Below are 27,712 nucleotides of genomic sequence, written 5' to 3'. Positions count from 1 at the left end.
GGCCACCTGGCCCGAGCAAGAGTTGGGTTCAAGAAGCTGGCGATAGTTAGGTTCCTGTGCTAGGCATAGAAACCTCGAAGGCAGTTCAAGTCAGAGTCCCCGAAGACAAGCATTAAGTCAAATGGTTTGTGATAGATGTTGCAGAGTAAATAGCTTGGTATTAGGCAGAAATGGGGTCCAACGGTATGTAGGTAGGAAACCCTTTGTGTGGGATGCTCAGGAGTTTCCACTGGAAAGGGAGGGGTAGTATGCGATGCTTGGACCTCTGTGGAAAGGATATTTTTAAAGTGGTGTACTTGTTAAGTCCAGAGCCACCCATAATGCTTTGGAATAATAAAAAAATGGAATCAGTACAGATTAAGGAATATAATATAAGGAATGGAAACCACATTTATGATCAATTAATAAAAATCTTTTAAAAATTTCATGAAATGTTAAGAAAAATATAAGAAAATATTTAGAAAATTTATCATTTTATAAAATGCTGATGTAAATTTAGTACTTATAAAAAACATTAAAATTCTTCTAAAGGGAAAAAATCTTACCTGAGATAATGTCTTATATAAATGTAAGTCATTATGATATAACAGCTTCCCTACGGAAAGAACCTAGTTAAAGGCATGTTAAAAACATTTTAAAAAATATGTTGATTATTTTAACGGAGTTGTACTTAGATATAGGTACAACTTAGTTAATATCTTTTTCCTTTTTAAAAAGCTTTATAGTATTTTCTTTATTCCTTTCATCATTGTTTTCATGAATGTCTTTTAAGAAGTAACATCTTACTTTCTGGCATCATTAGCCTAAACCCAGTCTAAAGTTCTTTCTCAAAACTTCCATCTTCTTGAATCTATTCCTAAAGTTTTCCTGAAGATCAGACTCTGTTTAGCATCCATCCTGTTATTTTTTCATTCATTCAGATTTAATGCTAGGCTGTGGGAATATAGTGATTAAAAAAATTCATGATTTTTGCCCTTCAGCCTTTAGTCCTTTAAGTCAGATTACAAATTAAAAAGATAAATTTAGAATGATTCTCTTGTTGCCCTACGAATGAACATTAATTACACTGGAATTCAGTCCCCCACATTTTTTCAAACACTGGTTAATGTCCAGGTAAATGTGAGAGCTTTCTGAGCTAAAGGTATGATAGAGCTGACCCAGTGACCTTTGTGTAACAATGCAAAAGTTTATAGAAAACACTTTCATCATTGCCTCTGGCATGTAGTAGGACATCTTGCTTTCAAAATAGTGCTTTACAGTGTGTTCCAAACAATCTAATCTCATGAAAAGGTCTAATGAAATTTTATCTGGTATTCTTCAGGGTCCCATTGTGTTTGTGCTGATTGAAAAACCTGAGGATCTTGCAAGTGAAACAATATGATTTCGTGGATGGCACATCAAACTGCGAAATTAGAAGACTGGAGTTTGAATTTTAGCTTTAAGAGTATCTAGTCATATCACTTTACTGCTCAAGCCTTTCGTTTACTTTTCTGTAAAATGCAGGGCTGAGACAGATAACAATGAAGATAGTTATTTTTTTGTAACTGACCACCCCCAAACATCAGTATCTAAAAACAATAAGCACTTATTATTCCTCTAGAGGCAGAACTGCCTATATGGACCAGGCTTGCATGATCTTGATTGGGCTTGGCCATTCTGCAGTCCCCTAGTAAGTTGGCTAGTGGTTGGCTCCTGTGGAACTGCCTACTTGCATGTCTAGGAGATGACTGTTGGCTGGGCAACAAGATGAGAGCATTACGTGTTTCTTATTATCTAGCAGGCTAGACTGGGCTTATTCTCATGGCCAACACATGTATCCCCAAAGAGTGAGCAGACACATACGAGGCCTCTTGGCCTACCACATTCTGTTTGGTGGAAGCAACTCTCAAGCCCAGCTCAGATTCGAAAGATGGGGAAATAGACTCCAAAGTCTCATTGAAAGGTCATGGAAACAGGGAAGGGTGAAGAATTGCAGCTTGTTTTACAATTTATTTACTACAGGCCCCTTTCAGTGCTTTCTCTTAAACCAGTGAGTAATCTAATTGGTTATTCGAATACCTACCAGTATACTTTGGCATTGAAAGAAATACAGCAGAGGAAAATAACCTTTGACTGTATTGAAGGCACTTTGTATTTTATAAAACCATTTTCACTTTCTAGAGAAACATAAAATAAAAGACACCCTTGAGGAGCTGGCAACGTGGTTAAAACAAATAAGGCTCATATGTTAAAAAGCAGAAAACATTTCAAGACTTGTCTTTCTTGGGGGTTGCAGACGTGTAAGAACTACAGGACATAGAATAGTAAGAGACAAATATGGTCTGGAATTATCCACTAATCCTTGAAGAATGAGGTGTCAGTAGTTAGATCTAGACTAATAAGACTTTTCTCTTTGGTCATCCTTATATTTATACATGTGAAGAGAGAAAAAGTTATTTTAATTAATAAACATTTAATTTAAATAAGCAGTTTGCTGGTGAATAATCTCAAAACTTGTATTTTGCTTGTGTAAGAGAGAAATTGTATCTTTACTATAGATGTGTAGTAAATAAAAACTATTCTCACAAGAATGTTTAATTTTCTCAAGAGTCACCAAATATTTTTAGGTAGTAGTTCCTTTGTAAATAGCAAATAGACTTAATTTCAACCACTAGCAAAGTGCTGGTGGTTCACCAAAATCTATTTCCTATGCCATACCTCCCAGCCTCTCTTGTGGTTAGATGTATCATTTGACCAAGTTCCATCTAATGGACTGTGAGAAGAATAATGTGTGATCCTCTCTGGCTTGCTCCAGTAAGCCCCTAGTACACGCTCCTCCATGCTCATTCCCTTTTCTGGCTGACTGGTTTGGCCACACCCAGGGCGATCCTGGGAGCCATAGATTGTCTTTGCAAGAGCTGTTGTCAACCTGTGTTCCTAAATGACTGCCTGGAGCACAACTCCTCTTTCAAGCAAGAGCATCTGCCCTGGATTATTAACTGAGCAAGGCATAAATCCTATTGTGTTTAACCCATTGCGTGGTGCATTTATTTGTTTCATTAGTATAGTTGCCCTAATAACACCAATTATACATTGGCTTGAAAAATCAAGGTAGGAAAGCACAATTAAAGAGTTTCCTAGATTTTCTTTTCTGTACGCAGCCATTAATCTTGGTGCGAAGTATCTTTCAGCAGTTACTGACTTTCTTCCATGTACCAAAGGCTGAACTTATTGCTGAAGCGAGAGAGGAATAAAACGATTTCTACTTCTGGGAGCTCACAGTCTGTTAACAGATAAATATGTAAGCAGATTATCGCCATAGACTATAGCAAACCTATCTTGAGATACAGGCTTAATGTGTCATAGAGACCCCAATATTCAGTGGGTCAAACAAGATAGAACATTCTTTTTCTGTAACAGTGCAGAGTTAGGTGAGCAATTCAGGATGGGTAGGCAGCTCTACTCTAGAAAGTTACTAATAAGAGTTATTATCATTGATGATAATATTGATTATTATTATAGGTAGCATTAACTGGCGCTTACTATGTGATAAGCTCAGTTTCAAGTCCTTAGGTATAATAACGCCTTTAATTCTTAGGCAACATTTTTAAGGCACTGTTTTCCCACTTTAGAGATAGGAAAACTGAAGCACAGATTGCTTAAAGTTCACATTTACCCAAGTTCACATAGCTAGAAAGTGACTCAACTGGACTTTGAACTCCAGCGATCTGAACCTATGCTGCTAACTACCATACTACACTTAGATAAGCCAGTTGACACAGTGGGTAGTCATGGTTGTTATAGGAATATCACTGATTTGCAGATCTGGGTGGACATTTGATACCTTTAAACTAAGTTCTTTTAGCTCATAAACTAAGGTGATATTAGTGTACTTGGTGCTTGTGGTAAGGCTCCATTGCACTTTTCTTATATAATTTTATGTTCTATATGTATCAAGATTCACTGAAGCCATTCTCCTAATTTTTGTGTGTCTCTGTTTTCTTCTGTATTCAATAAAGGGAGTACCAGTTCAAAAAAAATCAGTGATACATGTGTTATCCTCCCAAACTGGCTTTTTGTGGGTCTTCAACTTACTTGGAATGTGTAATACTGACACTTGCCCACACTAAGTGCTTGTTAAGTGGCTTCTTGCTGAGCAAATATAGAATAATGCCCTTTGTAGAGCTCCTCTCTCTTGAATTCCCATGAGATGCATAGCGTATGGTTCTTCTTGTTCTCTGCATTTGCCCTGCTGCTCTTACTCAGACCGAGATAATGTCTGAAGGTTCCCTTCGCTCAGCTGGTCCTTGAAGAAGGCTGGATTTACTAGAGAGGACAAAAGGTTTTTTTTTTTTTTTTTCAGATGTAGCATTTTTGCTTCCCCCCTCCTCCCCACACCACCCCTGTAATAGTCACACAGGATGGTTTGGCAAATATAAACCTAATCTAAAACTTCATTTTTTTTTTTTTTCCTTGAGTAGGCATAGTCAGAATGTGGGAAATGCCATTTTTATTATTGTCTACTATATTTTCTCCTTTTATCAGAGCATTGGATCCTTTTAGGCTTACACCATGTCAGTTTTCTAGTGGGGACAGTTTTAGTTTTTCTTAAAATATTGTGACTGTTGTCCTACTTTTCTCCCTCACCTGTGATAGTTTTTTTCCTATAGAGAAGAAAAATTAAAAGATGGTGGATGGGAGCAGATTCTAAACATTCTATCAGTTGCATGTGGAATGCCTCTGGATTTTGAGCCAGCTGTTTGATAAAGAGGCTAGGCAGGTGCTAAAAGATTCTTGGAGATGTTTTCTTCTTGGAGCCATTGTGTCTGGTTAATTCTCAATCTTGTTGGATTGTATGAGGGTGCTTTGTGTGCAAGATGTCTGACGAGACAGAAGAAAAGAAAGAACTGGGCAGTATCAATTTACTGAAGTTGGAAAGTCTTCACTGCGAAATTTAGGTGCAAATTGTGATCCAGGCTGGAACTGCTGCATCCAGTACAAGGAGGGTTTTAAGATTCCAACTGGCCGAACGAGGGGGAGTTGTAAATTGCAGGCTGCCCTCTTGTTCCTTGAGTACGATTGAGTTAAGCCATTCAGGAATAAGTTAAGTAATTTTTTTCAGCCATCATGCATTCATCACATTTGCTCCAACAATTTTCCTGGGGTCTGGTAGTAAATAGGGAGCAGAAATTTCAATTTCCTTGACTGGGTCTACTTTTCATTAACCATGTTACCTCTGGCAAATTGTTTTACCTCTGTTCTCTCTCCCTACAACAAAGCTAATTATGGCTCATGGAGTTCATGGGCTGGCTCAGTGGACGGCATTGTTAGTGTGCTGTAATGGAGTTTGAATCTCAACTCTGCTGCTTACCTGGTGTGGCCTTTGTCAAGTTGCTTAACCTCTCAGCTTTAAATGCCACTTCTCAAATGGAGACAGTAATGTGCACCTCACAGGGTTGTGGCAAGGATTAAATAAGGTATTGCATGAACATCACCAACTGCAATGTATAGCACATAGTAGGTGCCCATTAAATTATAATTATTATTGTATTTTATTATTATTCTTATTAGTTATTATCAAGCCCTCAAACTGGATGAGATGCTAGCAAAATATCAACAGAGGTGCAAAGAATGTTTTTTTGTGAAAAGATCTTGACCATTGCTACTTAGCAGCACCATTTTTCAATGCAGTAGTAATGGTTATATTGGCATCAAATGCTTTCTTCAGAGGATTATTTTCACAACTGAAACAAGAACTTGGGACACCATCTGAACTGACAGTGTAACATAGTGGAAAGGGCATAAGTTCAGGAGTTACACAGATTTAGCTTTGAATTCTGATGCTGCCATTTACTAACTATGCTCTTGAAAAAGTTAATTAACTTCGCCAAGCCTCAGTTTACTTGTCCCTAAAATGGGGATGAGATAGTAATATTGATCTAAGTGAGGCTTATTTTGAGAATTTGAGCTAATACATAAAGTTAATAAAGTCTTGCACATAATATGTGATTAACAGAACATGACAAAATGGTGCCATGTGCTTTCTGAGGGTGTTTTTAAATGTCATTTTGAGCTTCCAAGATCCCTCAATTGGGTCTCTTGTTATTCTTTTTTTAAAGCAACTCATTCGTTTCTTTCCTAGCACTTAGTCACAATTTGCCTTCATACCCTTATTTGTGTGTTTGTTTACTATTTATCTTCTCCCGCTATGCTGAAGGCTGGGTTTGTGTCTATTTTGTTCACCATTACATAAATAGCTACAAAGAGTCTGACATACAGTTGGTGCTGAATAAATCTTTGCTAAATGACTGTATGAAAGGTTAGCCAACAACCAGTAGTGATATTTCTCCTCTGTAAGCACATATAATTTACTTGTCACTTCATTTCATATTGCATTTTAACATCACCTGTTGTCTTGTTAATTAGCTCTTGTAAAATGGCTAATTATTTTCATATACTCTCCAATAAGTTGTAAGCCCCTTAAGTGTGGCCCCTATAGATGAGATTTGCATCCCTCACAGATTGTACAGTACTTTGCATTGTAATTATTTGTTGAATAAATGAACCAGCAAAGGAAAGGAAGAAAACGCATCCTGGGGATTTCACCGAGGATTAAACTTTGAGGAAATGCCTGAATGCATTCAGAACACTCTGATTGTCGTTTTCATCTATTATGTGGTAATGGTGATAGCTGATGATCAGAGAGATGAGATGGAAGCTCAGGATCACCTCCGATACCATCCTCATTATTCTTTATATGCCATCCCAGTAGCTCTAGCTTCGTGCCATGGGTGGCCCCACAGTCACACTGCATCCTCAGGTGAAATTGCTCTGCCTTTGAATTCCTTTCTCAGGCCACCTCCCTCCTCTCTCATGAGCTGCTCTTTTGTCTTCCTTTGGCTTCTGGCATCCCATTCCTCTCTCTCTCTCTCTCTCTCAGTTGTCATTTTCGTTTTTAATGTCTGTCTTTATTGACCAGTCTTAGGCACAGTCAAGTTCACAGTGAACCAGCAATTTTAGGGCTCACGAATCTCTTTGTGGGCCTTCCTTACCTATGAGGTACCTTGTCTGTGATTGGTTCTCTTTCTGCTCTGAATTGATGCCTTGAAAACTATGAACTCTAACTTCAGCTGGACCTTCACTGCTGGTAAGCAATCTTTTGTTAATTAAAAAAAAAAGGAACTGCAATTCCACATCAATTCTGCTTTCCTTGAGCTCACCCTCCCTGCCCCTCTCAGGGTGGTTCAGTAATTTGCCCAAGGCCACAGACCTATGTCTGCCAGAATGGAGATTTGAACCTGGGCCCTGTAGCTCCACAGTCTCTTAATCACTATTCTCTACTGCCTCTTTACGTGTTTTACATGTGCCCCCACAAAATATATAGTATAATGTTTTTATGATTTTCTTTTACATAAATATAATATACTATGCTTAGAATTCTTCAACTTGCTCTTTTTCATGTAACAAAACACTTTGGAGTTGGAGTTATTGTTAACTCCTGCCCCCATCCCCCCACCTGCCCCCACTTCTTGCCACATTCAATGCTTTACAGCTTCCACGAGGACTCCCTTTGTAGTGTCTCTTACCACGCTTTCCATGGCTGGGGCTGCCACCGCCCTCAGGCTCTTTGCCTAGCCTATGAGTGTTGCTTCCTGGCTGAAGAAAATAAAATCAGCACCTGCTGTGAAGCCACCCTCTCCTGCTGCTGGCTTGCTCTCCAGCACATCGCTGTAGCCTTTTCTCACAGTCTGACTTCAGCCCTCTTTCCTCCCTCCTCCCATAATACGGTGGCTCCCTGTTTCCTATCCACTTCAATATAGGCTCGTTGACCCGGCCCTTAAGACCACCATCATGCAGCCCCACCCCATCTTGCTAGCTGTATCTACACCTACCCTAAACATTTCTCTATGCTGTTGCATGACCATTTCTTTCTTCATGTCTTTTCTCAAGTCAAGAATAGCTTCCTGCCATCTTTACCTTAAATGCCCTTTCCAGTATTTAAAATGGGCCTTGACTTCTGACCTCTCATTTAGGTGCTCTCCTGCTCCCTCCATCCTTCTCTCTGCCTTCCACCACATCCTCCGATGCGTTTCCTGCCTCACTGTTTCCCTGCAGTGTCTGCATCTGCGTGCTTGTATTTGGCCTGTTGTAGACTGCACATTCCTTGCCCTTCTGGTTACAGATTTCATCTCCTGGCTTAGTGCACCAATAGTAAAAGCTGTATGCGTAGTTATTGGTTTTAATGAAATAGAATCATCCAAGAAAAGTTGTTCTATTTAACGTGTGTTATTTACCAAGATGGGAAAAAACAGACAAATACATTTTAGAAACATTTGCAGTAAGACATGACATGAACAGTGTTTGTGTTTAACCAAAAATTTTCATTTAATGAAACAGTGTAGGCTTTGTAATTTCTGGCTAATTGACTGATAAACACTGTTTTTCTGACCTACCCATACCTGTTAACACTTTGGAAATTTGTTTGTAGTTAGTTTCTAATCTTGGTAGATAAGCTGAATTTTGAAAACTAAAAACGAAAATATAACAATGTTAGGATCCAAAGAAGATGGATTGTCATATTTCACTCTGACACTAAATGACGAATTTTAAAAAGTAAGATTTTTTTTTTTAGTGCGGGAATAAATTAGTTTTCTTTCAGTTTTATTTTTTGACATTTTTGTTACAATAATACTAAGCTTATCTAATTTTTAAAAGTCACCATTTTTTTTCATCGCCTCTTTCCATTAATTTTATTAGCCTGAAGAACATTAGTCTGTTGAGATTGTTTTGTGGAGTTCTTGATTGAAGAGCTCTTTGGGACCCCTTTATATTTTAAAACTGCACTTTTCCTGAAAGTCTCATTATTTTGGATTGAATTTAGAGGTGACCATAAGATAAAAATAATGCCCGTGTGGTCTCTGTGTTGGCAGGAGTATTTTATCCATGGCATCCAACAAAGAGAAACACACTGTGAAAAGTTATTTTAGAAGATGGGTACAAATCTTGGTCCACAGCTCAGGTATGCTCGAAAGGCCGACTTCGGTTTTACAACTCTGCTCAGTTTCTGACTTTGTGTTTCCATGCTGTCAGATGTTCATGACAATACCGGTTGTCTTTCTGATATATCCCTTAGCCTTCCTGGGGTTTTGTTGCAATCTGAGGTGTTACACAGTGAGAGGTCTTCTAGGTCTTTAAGGAGGTGGCTCATCTCTCTCTTGAGTCCAAGCCAGTTCCCAGCCGATACCTTTGTCCCATACCCCAAGCCTCTTGGGTTTAGGTATCTGCTACTTCTGCTCCACCCTGGAAACATGGGAATCTATCCTGACACTGTTGTCTCCTGACACTGTTGTTCCCTCCCTGGGGTGCTATGAACATGAAATGGAGGAGTCTTGTCACCTCCCGGATGAGGTCCTTTACTCTCCAGGTGCCCTTTACTCTTAGGACTCCCTCACTTGCATCTCCTCCCCCTTTACAATTACTGGGAAGCTCCCCCATTACCAGTCCCATTCCCAAGAGCCATCCTGCCTTCTACACATGAGAGGCATCTTGGAATTGAAACTGAAAAGCAAAATATCTTTTCCAGTTATTTCATACAGGTATTTTGACTTCAGTTGAGTGCTTCACTCATTCTTACTCAACTCACGTCTTTATATAAGGTGCATAAAGTTGGGATTGTGTTTACTGATTAGTGTTAAGAACTAACAAATCTTAACAGGGGGCACTACATGATTTTTCAAGACATTCTCATTTCTTATTGGGAGGCTATGGAAAAAGCGCTCCTCATTTAAAACACAATTTTAGAAAACCATCATGGGTAAAAATGACAAGGCTGGTTGAAGTAATAGAAAACATTTCTATATGTATTACACTGTTGTTCTCAAGGTGCTTAATATTTCTTACTAATGCCTATCATCAGTTAGTATGTGCATTCAGCTTCACTGTACAGATGGTATAACTGGGTGCTACGTGACTAACTCTTGATTGCCAGGTCCCTTGGTGTCTTCTCTGTCTCCCGTGTTTCAGCTGAACATAAAACTGAATCTGGGAGATCAGAATAGCAGCTTCTTTTATTTTTAGGACCAATCTCTGATGCTTTGACTCTCTGAATGAGCCTCGTGTTTCCCAGGAACTCTCTGTACATTAAATTTTGCTGTGTTCACTGCTTCAACTTGGAAATGTGTTAGCTCATGTTCTTGACAACAAGAAATCACAGTCCACTTAGGTCACATAAAAAACCTTACTATTAATTTAGGGCTTGGCAAACATATCTATGTCCCTGCATCTCTTCCATATTTGGTAGGATCATGGAAGACTTGAATGTCATTTGAATATACAAGACGATTATGTATCTGAGAAGAAGATAATGAGATGTAACACTTCTTACCAATGATGGCAGTGCAAACACAAGCTCCAAACTCCCATCCCGCTTCACGAGATCCTTTGTTTTCCGGTAACCAGGAGTAGTTATCTACTGGGATATAACCAGTATGGAAGGGAGGGAAAAGATAGAAGGGGTGCACTCACTCAGCTCTCTCAAAAATGCTAAGCATACCAGTTGTCTAACAATTTAAATAAGCCAAGTATTTGGCTGACTTGCACTGGTCGTCTTCATGTATTAAAGTCGCCTGGAATATAATTTGTCTTGGGGATAAAATGACAGGATTATAAATCTTTAACCAGGCTCTTTTAAATCTGGTAAGATGGGAAGCTGAATTAGGTCAGAAGTCTTAGGCACGAGAACACAGTCTAAATCTTGAGCCATTTGGTTGCAGTGGGAATACCTGTGTAGGAATAGTTGTTGGGATGAATGTTTTCATTTGGAAACAAAACTTAAACCCTAAATGTAAATCACTGAATTTTCTTCTAGCAGCATCAGAATAATGCATTACATTCATGCACAGGCTGTGGTATTATTGAGACAGAAAGGCATTACTGTATTCAGTAATGTACTGTGAAGATTTTCATTATTGCATCTCAGCAGGCTTGGTTCTAGGCAGAAAGATGAAGTGGGTGAAATCAGCCTTTGCTACTTCCTGCAAATGCAGGCTGGCTGCTCTCCACCGGCCCCATCCTGACACTGCCCAGCAGGCTCCTGGCTTCTTATCCCATCGCCTGGAGGCTACTTTTTGAGGGGAGGGCAAGATTTACATTTGGGCTCTTTCAGTATTTATACTCCTGGCTCCCATTAATTAACACATTTCCTAATGAATTGACTGTGGTCTCCTGCTACTGTCTAATTGCCTTTACTGTTCTTTTCTTGGTCAGACGAGCACTACTGGAGAGACTCCCAGGAGTTTCTCCGGGTGGCAGCGTCTCCCACCTGTGTGCCCCAGTGAGGAGGGACATACTTACTCTGCCATTGAACGCGCCCTCAGTGTATTGGCCTTGACTCTGGTCTGGCTGTGTCAGCTAATGCTCCAGCAGGAAAGTCTACAGACCTGAATTGGGTAATTCGAGGAGAGTTCAATAAAGGGACTCTTTTCAGAGGTGAGGGCAGGGCATTGTATAGGGAAACCACAGGAATAGTGCAATATCCCAGGGGTAGTTACAGCAGGGAGCTAATATTAATTCTACATCTGAAAGGGAAAGGAAGAAGAGCATTTATGGGAACCTGGAAGCAGAGCCAGATCTGTGGAGAGTGTCACCTTACAGGAGTTGTGGCTTCAGATGAGAAACCTGGCCAGATCATGATGCACAGCAGGAAGGGGGGCAGGAAGGAAATGGCCACCCTTTCCACCTTCCCTCTGATCTTCTGCCAGTCCTCCTCTTTGGCCACATCCTTCTGGAAGCCTGCTGACACGGTCCATGCAGGCCAGCCTGCCTTGGCTGAGAGCACGGGTAAATGGAAATGTCCAGCACAAGGGCTCTCAAGCATGTGATACCATTACACCCCTAAGAGATGCTAGATGGCTGTCTCTTGGTGAGTGTCATTTTGCAAATCAGTTGGATTAAGATCTCAGCTGCTCAGACATTAGTGAATTGAATGTCAGATATTACATTGACTATTGGGGAATTTTTATGTTGATGCCCACAAATTAAGGGTAATAATACCTGTAGTTGATTATACCCTAGTTCAGAAATGAGGTAATTTTTCTTTTGCAGGTACCTTCGTATTATATGTGAGATATCATTACTTCATGTATCAACATCTATGCAAATTGGCAATTTAAGAAAAAGGACTGAAAACTAGGAAACCTAGAATGTCATAGAATCTTGGACTGGGAATACGGCATCCCATTTGTTCTCCTACTTAGAGCAGAAATCCCTTTTAAAGTGCCAGCAGTGATCATTGCGCCCCTCCCATTGTGAGTATGAGGACTCGCAATTCCGCCCATTCCCATTGCCATCAGGTGTAAATGTTATAAAGAGTTTCCTTACGCTGGGCAGAAATCAACTCACTGTTCCTTTCACCAGTTGTTCTAATTTTTCCCTGAAGAGCTACATTGCTTAAATCTCATCATCCTTCAAATATATGAAGACAGCCATCATTTCTCCCTGACACCTTCTCATTTCCAGGCGGAACATTCCCAGTTTCTGCAACCTGTCCTCATAAGATACGATTTAATTCAACAAACATTTTTTGAGCCCCCAGCTATCGGCAAGGCTCCAGGCAGGCACACCTATGAAGCTTACCGTGCGGCTGGGGAGAGGAATGTAAACACTTACTGCAATACAAGATAGAATGGAATGTGTTGAGTAGAAGTTTAACTCACTGACTTCTCAGTTTTCATACAAGTTGTTGGTAAAAATGTTAATAGGAAAGAAACAAGGAAGGGGCCTTGTAGCATGTCAAGAAAGAGCCTTCTTTAGGTTGAGACCAATTACCTAACTCACATCAATGGGGACTGCCATTCAACCTACTCTTGGCTTTGGTCATCTTATCTGTCCCATCAGAATATCACAGGGACCTTTGACATGCATTGCTGAAACCAAGATTCATCATGTCTGTCCCAACAACTGCCAACAGGTGGGTTACATATCTCCATGGTGGGAGTGTGTTAGAACCTCAAAGGGAGGGAGAAACAGAGTGATATGAAATGTTTTATATTCACCAGAAGAGGGGACATGGCTTGAAATATAGTGGAGAAACAAATAATTATACTTAAGTGTTAAAAATTATGAAAGCTAAATGGTAGTACATAGGTATTCTTTATGTTATTCTAAATGGTATTTTTGAAATACCTCAATGTTTATGAAAGGAGGAAATAAACACTGCCTTGGTCCATAGTGGAACCTTAATGTTGTATAGTATGGCCACGGGCAACTCATGAGCTGCTGAGACAAGTGGTTGGGGACCTTGGTCTATGGTTAGCTTTCTCTTGTCGTACCTGTTTAGTTTCACTGTTAAAATTGTTCTCTCATTGAGTTAAAGCAAAATAAACAGCCATCTTTAGGTGAGGTCAGTTGGGAGTCTCTGGGTCCTGAATCACTGCTGGTGGGTAGGGCACTGCAGGGGCAGCTGTAGGGAAGGCGGATCTGCCAGCTCTGCTTGAGATTATGCTTCCAGCACCTATAACTCCTGGTTCATCATCATCAACACTAAGGCTGAAAATTGCAGTCCTGCCTCTATCTCATACACCTTCTTCCTTTCGGGTGCCTCTCCACCTTTTACCTTTCCTCCCCTTACATATGGATATGGATTGAACACTGTGTATTACTTCCTGGAAGTTACTGAATACTGTTGATCCACAGTTTCTGTCAGTGCAATGACAGTAATGATACCTAACCTCTTAGGATTTGTATTAGTTTCCTGGGCTGCCATAGCAAATTTCTACAGACTGGGTGGCTTAAAAAAATAGGAAGTTATTCTCTCAAAGAAATGTTTTCTGTCTCTGGAGGCGAGAGTCTGTAATCAAGGTGTTGTCAGGGCCATGCTCCCTCCCAAAGCTCTACGGGAGATTCCTTCCTCGCCTCTTCCAGCTCCTGGCCTCCTAGGCTTGTGGCAGCATCACTTTCATCTCTGTCTCTGTCTTCTTGTGGCTGGTTTCCTTCTATGTGTATGTGTGTTCTTTCCTTTTTTTTTAAAAAAAAGTAAAGATACCAGTCATTGGGTAGAGGCACTTTACCCAATGATTGGCATTTTTATCGAAAGAATGATTAATGCAGGCACCTTAAAAGGAATTTCTGCTCTAAGTAGGAGAATAAGGGGGATATTCTATTCCAGGTCCAAGATTCCATGACATTCTAGGCTTCCTAGTTTTCAGTCCTTTTTCTTAAATTATCAATTTGTATAGATGTTGATACATGAAGAAGTGATATTTCACATGTAATAAGAAGCTACCTGCAAAAGAAAAATTACCTCATTTCTGAACCAGAGTATAACTAACATGTATTAATTTGGTGGGCATCAATGTAAAAATTCCCCTGATAGTCAATGTAGTATTTGACATTCAATTCACTAATGTCTGAGCAGCTGAGATCTTAATCCAATTGATTGCAAAATGACACCAAGAGACAACAACCTAGCATCTCTTAGGGGTGTAATGGTATCACATGCTTGAGAGCCCTTGTGCTGGACATTTCCATTTACCCGTGCTCTCAGCCAATGACTGGGGATTAAACTAATTACCTCTACAAAGACCCTATTTCCAAATGAGAAATTTTGAGGTTCCAGGTGCACATAAAATTTGGGGAAACACTATTAAACCCACGACAGGATTATTTTGGGCTTTAAATAGGATACTGTATGTGGAGTACCTACATAAGGTGAGGTATACAGTAGGTATTCAATAAAGGGTAGTTCATACCCCCTAATTACCGCTGATGCACAGATGTTCAAGGGGGCAGCCATGACTATACATTCCTCTTGGAATTGCCTGTGGTTTGATCTTCAGGACTCTTCAGTATCTCACTGTTCACATCTACACAATAGGGCTACTCACGTATCAGGAAAGTGTATAGAAATACACAGAATGATGAAGTATTTTTTTCATTTCTCATTCTGGTGTTTCAGTTGTGGATATATCAAAGGAAAACTTCTTGAGAATGTAACTTAGAACCAGAAATTGGAATGGAATGGGAAAATGCCGTTGTTCTCACCGACTGGAAGTGTATCTTCAGTTGAGGCCCCGTTGGATCATTTACATTCTTCTCATTCTTTCAGCCTTGCGGCCTTTTCTTGACATCTGGCTCTCCACAGAAAAAGCACCTGTGGTGACCTCTTCTTTTTAATATCACACGCCAGCAGGTAGGCAGGCAAGTTATGCTGAGACATGGCTCACAACCTCCTCAGGCTTTGGATGAAAGGAAGTGGAATTCCCCTGAATGAGCAGGAAGAGTTTCATTAAAAATCTGAGTTATATAAAACTCTCTAAAATATGGAGCTTTGAAAAGCCATTCCTTCCCTGCTCCAGAAAATATATTCAAAATGACATCTCTATAAACTTTGAGCATGTCTTACGTACAGAAATCCAAAGAAGGTGAATAAAGGAGGGATTCCAGGTACTTATTTCATCCAAATAACTATGTAAGGGAATTGACTTTCATCTGGAGGTGGAATAAAGCCATATGTGATTAACAGACACCTGTTGTATGTCTCTAGGCATTTAAGGAATGGAACTGGCAGCCACTTGTGGGACAAATGAATATGACTGTCCCACTGACAGACCCTGTGAATAGGAGCTACCCAGGGAAATGCAGGGAGTTGGGCAGCTGGTGCAAGGATGCTGTGGCAATCAGTGGGAACCATAGAGAAAAGTGGCTAAAAAGGTTTGGTTAACAAACACTCTTATATATATGAAGCTTGCTTTTTGACTACTGGTGATATCACTATACTTACATTAACATATTCAACCAACCGACACTTAGCATGCTCTCACTGTGTACTAGGCACTAGGATATAGAAATAAAAGTCAGTTCCTACTCCTACGAGGTTCCTAGTCTAGTGAAAGAGATACACAGGTAGACATTCATTCATTCAACAACTAATCGAGCATATATGGTATCTCAGGCTCTGGGTGTGCTGGATCTGGTGACCAGGATAGATGGTGCCTAATGGTATGAAAGCTTTGATCTAGTCTTTGATCTAGTGGGGGAAGGAGATATTTAATAATTTCACAAATGACCATAGAATTATATTTGTAAGAAATGCTATAAAGCAAAAGTTCAGTATGCCATGAAAGTTTAGAACAGGGACAACCCCATGTTGTGGTTATATAATGATACCATGTCATATGTGCTGCAGTGGAAATGTACACAGGGAGCACCTGGGGGCCTGGAAGGGGAGATTCACCCAGACTGAGGCCAAATAAGGAAGAGTTCCTAAGAGAAGCAGAGTCTGGATCTTAGAAGACAAGTAAGAGGTGACCAGGCAAAGAAGAAGGGTGGGCTCCCAGCTTTCCGCTGTTTTCCTGGGTGGATGATGATGCTATTCAGCAAAACAGATGGCAAGAGAAAAGTAGTTTTAGGGATAGTGACAGTGAGTTTGACTTGGATTATTTTAAGTCTGAGATACTTGAGGAAATCTAAGTTAAAATGCCCAGAGGGGCTGGGTGCAGTGGCTCACACCTGTAATCCCAGCACTTTGGGAGGCCGAGGCAGGCGGATCATTTGAGGTCAGGAGTTCGAGACCAGCCTGGCCAACATGGTGAAACCCCATCTCTACCAAAAATACAAAAAAATTAGCTGGACGTTGTGGCGCGTGCCTGTAATCCTAGTTACTTGGGAGGCTGAGGCATGAGAATCGCTTGAACTCAGGAGGCAGAGGTTGCAACAGTGAGCCAAGATCACTGCAACAGTGAGCCAAGATCGAGCCTAGGTGACAGAGTGAGACTCTGCCTCAAAAAAAGAAAAAAAAAAAATGCCCAGAGGACAGAGAACTGTGTGGGTCTGGAGCTCAGCACAAAGATAAGAATGGATGAGAAAGGGAGAAAAACAGGAACTCAGGCTGAGAAGAGGTACACAGCAGAAGAGCTGGAAAAAGAGATAGAAGGAGCAGCTTAAGAGAGGAGGAAAACCAGGAGAGAGCAATGCCGCAAAAGTCTCTGATGTTGAGACAGGGTCGAGAGTGTTCAGAGTTGTGCTGGGTCAAGCCAGATATGGACTTGCACAATTCTTTTTTTTTTTTTTTTTTTTGAGACAGAGTCTTGCTCTGTCGCCCAGGCTGGAGTGCAGTGGCGCGATCTCAGCTCACTGCAAGCTCCACCTCCCGGGTTCACACCATTTTCCTGCCTCAGCCTACCGAGTAGCTGGGACTATAGGCGCCCGCCACCTCGCCTGGCTACTTTTTTGTATTTTTTTTTTTTTTTTTTTTAGTAGAGATGGGTTTTCACCGTGTTAGCCAGGATAGTCTCGATCTCCTGACCTCGTGATCTACCCGCCTCGGCCTCCCAAAGTGCTGGGATTACAGTCGTGAGCCACCGCGCCCAGCCAGACTTGCATAATTCTTGGTTTGGCATGGGGAGGCTGTTGGCATCTTCCGTAGGTGCGGTTTTGTGGGCTGATGAGAGCAGTAGGTGGAATGATGGGTGTGGACATGGAAACAAACATCCTAGTTTCTGAAGTCTTCATCTTTAGGGAAGGTATTTTAATTTCCAGGAAAGCAACGTCTCCAACCACAAGAACAAAGCCGTTATCATGAAATATTAACAGTCACTAGGTGAGGCAGAGTGGAGATTGCTAGTCTCTGCACAGGACTTATTTTGGTGTCCCGGGAAGCCACACCATCTATGCAGATAGGTGGTCCGTCTTCCAGCAGCCCTGCTTAGGAATGTGCTCACAGTGCCCAGGAAATGTATTGTATTGTTTCCATGTTGGCATTTGACTGTGTGTGTTTTGGACATAATAAAGAGTGACCTTGCCTTACTTTCCTGTCAAATTATCTCTTTGGTCTTGGTTTTAAAGTGTGTCTTCTTCCAACTGGGCTAAAGAAGTGCAGGCTTCTGTGAGTAGTCCCTAGTTCTGGGCATGAGGTATGGGAGGGCATTATTTAGGATTTATCTTTTTTCTCCCTGTTTTCATTCTCCATGTGTGTGTGTGTGTGTGTGTGTGTGTATGTTTAAATATATTGCAGCCATCCAGAGTTCTAGAAGGTGGTCAGCACATTATATATTTAATTAATTATTTGAAAAGTTCAAAACAACAACAAGAGAAACCTGAAAATTTTAGGAGCAAAGAGGTAGTGTTGGGGAAAGGAAAGTAGCATTTATTTAGTGCTTATTATGCTCTAAGACAGCTCTTCCTGGTCAAACTGTGTCCACTGACCAGTGATGTTAGTATCAATTGAGAGCTTGTCAGAAATGTGCACCCTAAGCCCCACTCAGAGCCACCTACTCAGAAACTACGTCCCATATGATTGTGCACACACTAGAGTTTGAGAAGCACTGCTCTGGGTCGATTATAAATTGTCCCATTTAATCCTCATAGCAAAGCTGTGAAGTACAGATAGTTATACCCCAGATCAGTCAGAGTCACTGGAGAAACAGAGCCAGCAGGAGATAATATTAAAAGACTTATTACAAGGAATTGGCCTACATGATTGTAAGGGTTGGCTAAGCAAGTCTCTTACTGCAACTACTCTGCCACTACAGTGGGAACACTGTCATGGATGATATGTAAATGAATGAGTGAGCTGGGTTCTCATAAAATACACTGAAATTTGAATTACATAAAATTCTCATGTGCTACAAAATATTATTTTTTCCCCTAACTATTTAAACTTGTAAAAACTGTTCTTAGCTTATGGGCCAGACAAGTACAGGCAGTGTATTGTATTTGGCCCACAGGCTATAGTCTGCCAGACCTTGATCTATAATATGTACTTGGGTACTTAACTGCAAATATCAACTAAATTCTGACTAGTCCACATCTATAGGACAGGCAACCAGGAAGATTGTGGGCAGTCTGCAACCCCTGCGCATGAGCCGAAGCTGTTCTCCACAGGGAAGTCAGGAAGGGATGATTCAGTGAAGGGAGAGCAATTGTAGACCCAGGTGCTATTTGGAGTCTCATTGACAAGGAAGAGCCCAATCCTTTATAAAGGCCCACCTGATTAGGTCAGGCCCATCAGAGATGATGTCTGTAGCTTAAAGTCAACTGATTAGGGATTTTATTAACATCTGCGAAATCTCCTCACAGCAGCATCTAGATTAGTGTTTGACTAAATAACTGGGAAAAAGTTTATGTGTGCTACAAATGGCTCTGCCCTTCCTTCTGTGCTCATATTTAGCCTAGCCCTGTTGACATGAGAAACCATCACATCTTCATTTTTCAGCACACAGAGATCATGTGATTTACCTTGGGTCATAGGCCTGGTAAGTGGTGCCCTGGCATTCAACCCCAGGACTGTCTACCATGATGCCTCTAGAAGTACTATCACTCTAGAAGTGTGTTGATGAGACCAGTACTTGTAGAATTAATGCTGCATGTCAGTTGGTCAAAAATTATTTGCAGAGCTCCTGTTGTATCTTGTGTAGGAGCCTGTGGTAGGTATGTGCTGTGTGAGTGCTTAGTTGAAAGCAAATAGAGTGAAAGGCAAGTCAACTGACTGAAGGGGTTTATGGCATGTAGCTGTTCCATTGACTTGAGCTTTGTTAAAGTAAACTTGATTTATCAAGATTATTGTCTTGCAGAATTTAGACGGAATGTATTTGTGCCAGAGTTTATAGATTGCAAGTTAGTTGTTAGCCTTTTCAGATAAAACTGCAGATGCTGTTTGAATCCCTGTGCTCATGGGATTGTTTTCACTTTAGAGGCCGTTTGTAACCTTAGGTTATTAGCTTTAGAGAAGACTTGCATATGAGTATTTTTTTAAAAATCTAATAAAGTTATTTGCTTTTCTTGATTGTTAGAAAAAAAGCTCCAGCAAGTTGTGACCAGACGCTTTGCATTGCTGACTGGTTGATTGTCATACAGTTTTATTTTTAGAACATGCAGTATTTTGATTAGCATGTAAAAATATCTATATTTGATGCACATCAGAACAAGCAAAATCTTTGAACCATAGACAGCTAATAAGTGCAATTTGCCTACTTCTTGAAAATCATCAACCTTGGCTTTGACTCTTGTCTGTCTGTGATTTCTGTGTCTTTGTTCTGAGACTCTCTTGTCCTGTCCTAACAACCTATGTTTCAATCAAAGCTTAATTTGGCATTTTCTATTCAAAATGTTTTTGTGGTTCTTTTTGAGGCCATCCTCTTTGCTGACCCTTTCCTATGAACCTGCTGAGTCTCGTTGCTTTCTTGTGCCTCATGACTCCAAAAAAGATTTAATCTTAAGGTTGAACATTCCACAGTTGTCATGGGAAAAGTGTTGTGTGTAAGACACAGAGCTCTTCGGTAACATCAGAAACTTGGGGCTTTCAACGTACATAGGTCAGGAAATTGGTAACCTATGGTTAAACTTGCAGAAGATTCGGATTTTATTTTTCCCACAAACAGTTTTGATGAATGTCTGATTTTTTTTAGAGAGGTGAGAAACAGCTGTTTGACAGACTGCTTGGGAAATTAAGATCTTGCTCATACTATTTTTTTTCCTCCAAGAATCATGAAATCTTGATAGGAGCCTGGGCCAGAGCATACTAAATGATGATCAGTTATCAGGGATATCTATTATAAATGACATCTGTTCAAGGCTTCGCATATATTTAATAGCATTTTTGCTGAAGTACTCTATTTATCATAAAGCCTGTCACTTGTGAACTATGTGGAAGTCTGTATTAATTTGGAGCCACCGTATTAAGTTTGAATCACATGAGGCTTATTAGCATTTGCCAGGTCAGGACCTGCTTGGATTCTCGCCCTGTTCTTTTATATAGATATAGTTTTAAGACAAACTTACTGGTTTTTTTCATGTAAATCTTGTCACCCAGACCACAGCAGGAATATGTAACGTGACACAAATCACTGTACAAATGGTTGCAGCCATATTATTCAGTAGACAACATCAAAATTGTGTTCTGATTAGTTATTTTCTAGTGGCAACTAAATATATAAATAACAAGAAGATCTTAGTGTGATGGGAGTTTCCCAGGGGTAAAAACCCTTAGTGGGTCATGCTATTGCTTTTCTGTTTTTTGTCTTCTTTTCATTCTGCTGCTCCGCTATATCTAACTATGCCTAAGCTCCTGCAGAAGTTTTATTTGTATATTTTATGGCAACATGTATTATAGTAATATATGTACTTAGCTTCTCTCCAAATCTTTGAGCCTAAAATCTGGTGTGATTTACTTTAGTTTTTTCCAAAGCACTCAATAAATATTTTTGAGGGAATACGTGCATGAATGAGAATGAAAGTGTTGCTTCATTTAAAGAGAAACTGTGGTCTACTCTCTATACAAATGGTAGAGAGGAGAGCTGGAAGGAACATATTCTAGAGTCCAGCTTCCTTTCCTGGTGTTTGGAGGTTCAAACAGAGCTGCAAAGCTACTTGTGTGTTCTTCACTGTGTTACTCTGTTGGAGGAAAGGAATCTTTTAATCAAGTGTGATATTTTAGAAGAGGCACCCATGGAGTGATGAAAGGGGAGAGGGCCCTTAGCCTTGTCCTGATCACCCGGGCAAGCAGAAGCATGACATCACCCTCAGACCTGCCTTTCTTATTGGGAGAGATGATGATTCATAGACGCCGTTTACAAAGGTGAGGAAGGGTGATAGCTGACTTTTGCTCTTTCTAGAAGTTATTCCTCAAACTTTGTCCCTATAGTTGGCAGCCTTAGGTGTCCTACTGTCTGCCCAGGCATTTCTGGGGGAGAAGTCAAGGAACTAAACTCACAGAACTAAAATTAAGACTATTGCCCCTCAGAAAGGTATCTGCCCTCATGGTGAGACATAGCCTATAAATGCTGTTGCTATCCTTTTTTTTTTTTCTTCTGAGACCGAGTCTCACTCTGTTGCCCAGGCTGGAGTGCAGTGGCGCGATCTCAGCTCACTGCAATCTCCGCCTCTCAGGTTCAAGCGATTCTCCTGCTTCAGCCTCCCTAGTAACTGGGACTACAGGTGTGTGCCATCACACTCGGCTAATTTTTTGTATTTTCAGTAGAGACGGGGTTTCACTGGGTTAGCCAGGATGGTCTTGATCTCCTGACCTTGTGATCTGCCCGACCTGGCCTCCAAAAATGCTGGGATTACAGGCATGAGCCACCGTGCCTGGCTGCTGTTGCTATTCTTAAAGACAGCATCAGTGTTCAATTTTATGCCTCTGTTTTGGTACGTCAGGATCAACAGAGGTGCTGTTGGTGATGCAATTAAATAAGACCTTAAGAATCTGGTACTAAAGTTAAATTCACCAAGCGTAGGGTGCATATGATTAATGAGTGGTAGAATTTGTCTGAGTGGAGTCTTGGTCACCTGTCAACAGTTATCTGCCCTCTGCCTTTTCCCCTTTCCTTCTATGGATACAGATACTCTTTAGCTGTAGTGGTATGCATTTACATAAACTTGATTTCTTCCTCTATGGAGAAAAGGAAGGTGTCTTATCAGCCAGGGTTCTACCAGAGAAACAGAACCAGTAGGAGATTCTATCTATCTATCTATCTATCTATCTATCTATCTATCTATCTATCGGTTGGTGCAAAGGTAATTGAAGTTTTTTTTTTTTTTTTTTTTTTTTGAGACGGAGTCTCGCTCTGTCACCCAGGCTGGAGTGCAGTGGCCGGATCTCAGCTCACTGCAAGCTCCGCCTCCCGGGTTCACGCCATTCTCCTGCCTCAGTCTCCCCAGTAGCTGGGACTACAGGCGCCCGCCACCTCGCCCGGCTAGTTTTTTGTATTTTTTAGTAGAGACGGGGTTTCACCATGTTAGCCAGGATGGTCTCGATCTCCTGACCTCGTGATCCGCCTGTCTCAGCCTCCCAAAGTGCTGGGATTACAGGCTTGAGCCACCGCGCCCGGCGGTAATTGAAGTTTTGACCATTACTTTTAATGGTAAAAACTGCATCAACTTAATATTTGCATCAACCTAATATTTCAGGGAATTGGCTCATCTGATGATGGGGGCTGGCTAGGCCACTGGACCTTGCAGTCCACAGGTGAAATTTCTTCCTCCTCAGGGAAACTTCAGCTCTACTCGTAAGGCCTTTCAACTGTTTGGATCAGGCCCAACCAGAATATAAAGGAACATTGCTTTTACTTAAAGTCAACTGATTGTAGATGTTGATGACGTCTATAAAATTACCTTCACAGTAATGCCTAGATTAGCATTTGATTGAATAACTGGGGACTGTAGCTTAGCCAAGTTGACACATAAAACTGACCATCACAGAAGGGTTTTTGCACATTGAGCTCCAGATTTTATATGAACTCCGTAAAGGGAAACATTCTGTATTATTCTAATGAAGGGTCACCAATACCACGATCACTGGTTTAGTCCTTGCATAGACAGTGGGCATTATTCTGCCCCCTGTCTTCATGCTATAAATGGCCATAAAAGGGCAATGGTATGGATGGACAGTCATAAAAACACCATCATAGGTGAAAAACAGCTCAAAGTATGTGCCCTGAAGACGCAGTTTTATTTCCAGCTATTATCTAATTAATTACGTCCAAGTGAAGAGGCAGGTGGCATTACTGCTGAATTGTAGGTGAGACCCAGAGTAAGGCCAAAGGTTTGCCCATGTTAAAGGATACAGTAACTCATTGGAGGACTTGCCTGGAGATATACATCATCTGCTTCTAGTTCTGACATATTTACCTGTAAGCTTTGCCTCTCCTGACTTATCTGACCACATGTATGATTATATCATGTCTCGTTAAAATGCACAATTGATCACTTGGACACAGGAAGGAGAACATCACACACTGGGTCCTATAGTGGGGAGGGGGTAGGAGGGAGGGATAGCATTAGGAGATACACCTAATGTAAATGATGAGTTAATGAGTGCAGCACACCAACATGGCACATGTATACATATGTAACAAACCTGCACGTTATGCACATGTACCCTAGAACTTAAAGTATAAAAAAAAAAGATGTTTTCACCGCCCTGTTAGCAAAATTCATTTACAGACTAACAGTCAAAGAATGTCAAAAACATAAAAACTGCATGGAAAATCAAAAAGAAAAATGCACAATTGTAGATAATATTTTCATTAAACTTAGTTTTGACTTCTCAAAACTAGAGGATAAAAGAAATATTCCCTGTTTAGCTGTGTTGGAGATGAGTGGATGAGTTAGTGCATCCCTCTTGGTTTCCTTCAGTTCAGACTGGACGGCCATAGTCATTTTCTCTGATATTCCTATAATGGGCTTTCACTTTCTTGATCACTTTCATTGAACTTACCTGTATCTTCTTGCATTGTTCTTGGAATACTGAGGCTGGAAACATGTACTCAGCTCTTCAGGTTCACAACATGATATGAGCAGAAGATAAGGATGTGTTTCTATCATCCCAAGGATGTTTTTGCTGGCTGCTTCTCCTTTAAAAGTTGGTGTGTCCCAACTTTTAGAGAAGTAGACCTTCTTCTCTCACTATAGTCTCTTTCCAAGTATCCTCATTCAGCTCTATGGTTCAAATATATCTGTACTGACTTGAAAATTCTTCCCTCTAGTCCTGACCTCTCCCATGGCAGACACAGATGGCAAGTCTCTATTTTACTTCTCTGTTTGTATATATATTAATCCTCAGATTTCACAAGTTCAAAAAAGAACTCTTTATTCCATATTTCCTTCCCAACCAATTTCTTCCAGTTTCCCTTTACCTCATATAATTTTTGGCTAAGGCCAAATATCTCATAGTTGTTTCTAATTCTACCCTCCACATCCAATGATCATCTCCTTTAAATTCTAGTTCCTAAAATAGACCCTCAAACCTATTCCAAAAATTTTTCATCTTTTGCCTACACTGATGCATTAGCCTTCTAACCAGTTTTGTTGTTTCTCCTGTTGGCCAGCTACATCCTTTCCTGGCCGCAGAAAACCTCAGCTTAATATAGTAAAATCAGATCAGGCCCTTTCTTTTGTATAATTTCTTTTGATGCTTTTCTGGTGCATTTAGTCTAAAGTGCACACTCTTTACCTTGGTCTGCATCTTCCTGCCTCTCTCTCAGACCTCAGCTCAGATTCTTAACCTTATGACCCACTACAGTACAGCCGCTGTGACTTCTTTTCCTCACACGTCAGTCAAACTTGTTACCGGCCCAAGCTTTTGCACTGTTTGGTCTTTCTCCTTGGAATACTCCCTCAGAAACTCCACATGACTGGCTCCCCCTCCTTCTTCAGATCTCATTGTAAAATCACTTCCTCAGAGAGGCCTTCCCAGTCTATGCTCCCTGAACTGGTCATTTCTCCTACCTCACTTCTTCATGTCTCCCATTCCTTGTTTTTTTTTTCCTCTCATTGTTTGGTCATTTACTCTTTATCATCATCTGCTAGATTGTACTATTGTGAAGGCAAAGTCTTTAGCCCTTCCCACCCACCTATCCTCTTTCCCTCCTTCTCTCCCTTCTTTCCTTCTTTCTTTCCCTCTTTCCATCCCCCATCCCCCTACCTCACTCCTCCCCTCCCCTCCTTTCCTTTTCCCTTCCCTTCCCTTCCTTTCGCTTCCTTTCCCTTCCTTTCTACTTTCCCACAGCACAAGATAGTACCTGACACAGAGAATTTGCTTAGTACATGTTATTTGAATGGTTACACAAATGGTTGTTATTTTATTGTGCTTCTGGTATGTTGCAATATACTAGGCTGACAGTTTCAAGGGGTTCCATGGACTGAATTGTTTACACTGCCAAATTTGTATGTTTAAGACATAACACCCAATGTGAGTATATTTGGAGATAGGGCCTTTACAGAAGTATTAAGATAAAATAACAAAAGATGTAATTAGGGTTAAATGAGGTCATAAGAGTGGAATCTTGATCCCATAGACTTAGTGTTATAAGAAAAGGAAGAGAGACCAGAGTTCATTTGCTGTCTATACATACACACTGAAAAACACTCAGTGAGAAGGTGGCCATCTGCAAGCCAGGAAGAGAGACCTCACCAGAAAATGAATTGGCTGGCAGCTTGCTCTTGGACTTTTCAGTCTCCAGAACTGTGAGAAGAAATTTCTGTTGTTTAAGCCACCCAGTCTATGTATATTGTTACAGCACTCTGAGCAGACTAAGACAAGGAGTGATCTACGGTGACTGTCAGGTTGCTTTTGTAGGTCTTAGCACATGTCTGGATCTTCTCACCTTTCAAATGTAATTTAGGTGGAATTCTCCTAAATGTGGTAACATTCTCCCATTTAAAAAAATCTACCAATTGTTGGCCTTGTCATCTAGCTTTTTGGATCTTCAGTTAATCTGGCATTTTATTGTTCTAGGGTGTTAGTGTTATTTCATGAATTAGAAATTCACCAATATGTTAAAATATATTAAAGTAACATGAAAAAATGTTCAAAAGAAGACTGTTCCCACTACCAGATCCTTGGGATTTGTTTGCATTATTTTCATCTAGAGAAAGTCTCATTTATTCTTATTCTTTTTCTTCCTTTTTTTCTTTTCTTTTTTCTTTTTTTTTTTTTTTGAGACAGAGTCTTGGTCTGTCACCCAGGCTGGAGTACGGTAGTATGATCATGGCTCACTGCAACCTCAACCTCCTGGGTTCAAGCGATTCTCCTGCCTCAGCCTTCCAAGTAGCTGAGACCACAAGTACACATCACTATGCCTAGCTAATTTTTTAACTTTTTGTAGAGATGTTTGGTTATTTACTGTTTATCAGCACCTTCTAGAATGCACTGTTGTGAAGGCAAAGTCTAGCCCTTCCCACCCATGGCCCCACACAACATGGGGTTTTGCCATGTTGCCCAGGCTGGTCTTAAACTCCTTGGCTCAAGTGATGCTTTTACCTTGGCCTCCCAAAGTGCTGGGATTACAGGTGTGAGCCACAGTACCTGGCATATCATTATTCTTATTACCTTTTTTAACCTGAAGGCAGATTTCTTATTTATTTATTTATTTATTATTTTTTTTGAGACGGAGTCTTGCCCAGGCTGGAGTGCAGTGGCACGATCTCAGCTCACTGCAAGCTCCACCTCTTGGGTTCACGCCATTCTCCTGCCTCAGCCTCCCAAGTAGCTGGGACTCCAGGCACCCGCCACCACACCTGGCTAATTTTTTGAATTTTTAGTAGAGATGGGGTTTCACCATCTTAGCCAGGATGGTCTCGATCTCCTGACCTCATGACCCACCCTCCTTGACCTCCCAAAGTGTTGGGATTACAGGCGTGAGCCACCAGATTTCTGATTTATAACAAGTTATTTCTTATTTATAACAAGATCATATCTTATTGATTGTAGTATCTCTGGCATCTGGTACAGTAAAACATCTATTCTAGAACATAGTATTGGCTTAAAGATTTTATGGGGTAAATAATGAATTTTTCTGGACCCATGCTAATTTGTTCTTAAGTCTTTGGTATAAAACCTTACTAGAGGTCTTTAGAAAGATTAAATTATGTACTTTAGAATAATCCATATTTACTCTTATTATGCCTGTTTTTTATCCTTCATCTTGGTGTTCAAAATTGAAGGCATGAACTAATTTAGATAATATTCTTTTTTTCCTCAATTGGTTTCTCTAACTCGATTGTAATGACGTCTGTGGGCATATATTCCACAGTGTGTCTGAAAGTGATTGAATATTGTTTTCACTCTAAGATTTCATATATTCTCTGTTCCTCAGAAGTACTGAAAATAAAAACATATGTGAAGAATTTGGAATAATGGCTTCTTTATCATATAAGAGACTTGAGAATCTCCAACTTCAATTTGTGGGGCTTGAATGAGATTTTTTTTCCTCTGTAGAGTTTAAATGAGAATCATGGG

General features: G+C 40.5%; 1 protein-coding gene across 1 annotated transcript in view; it reads left to right on the top strand.

The window, feature by feature from the left end:
* Positions 1 to 27,712, top strand: part of FRAS1 (Fraser extracellular matrix complex subunit 1) — a 464,327-nt gene that overhangs the window by 90,748 nt on the left and 345,867 nt on the right. The gene's annotated exons all lie outside the window — the stretch shown is intronic.

This window comes from Theropithecus gelada, chromosome 5 (assembly GCF_003255815.1).
Source record: "Theropithecus gelada isolate Dixy chromosome 5, Tgel_1.0, whole genome shotgun sequence".
NCBI lineage: Eukaryota > Metazoa > Chordata > Mammalia > Primates > Cercopithecidae > Theropithecus > Theropithecus gelada.
The sequence above is the reverse complement of the archived record's forward strand: the minus strand, read 5'-3'. Positions and strand labels throughout refer to the sequence as shown.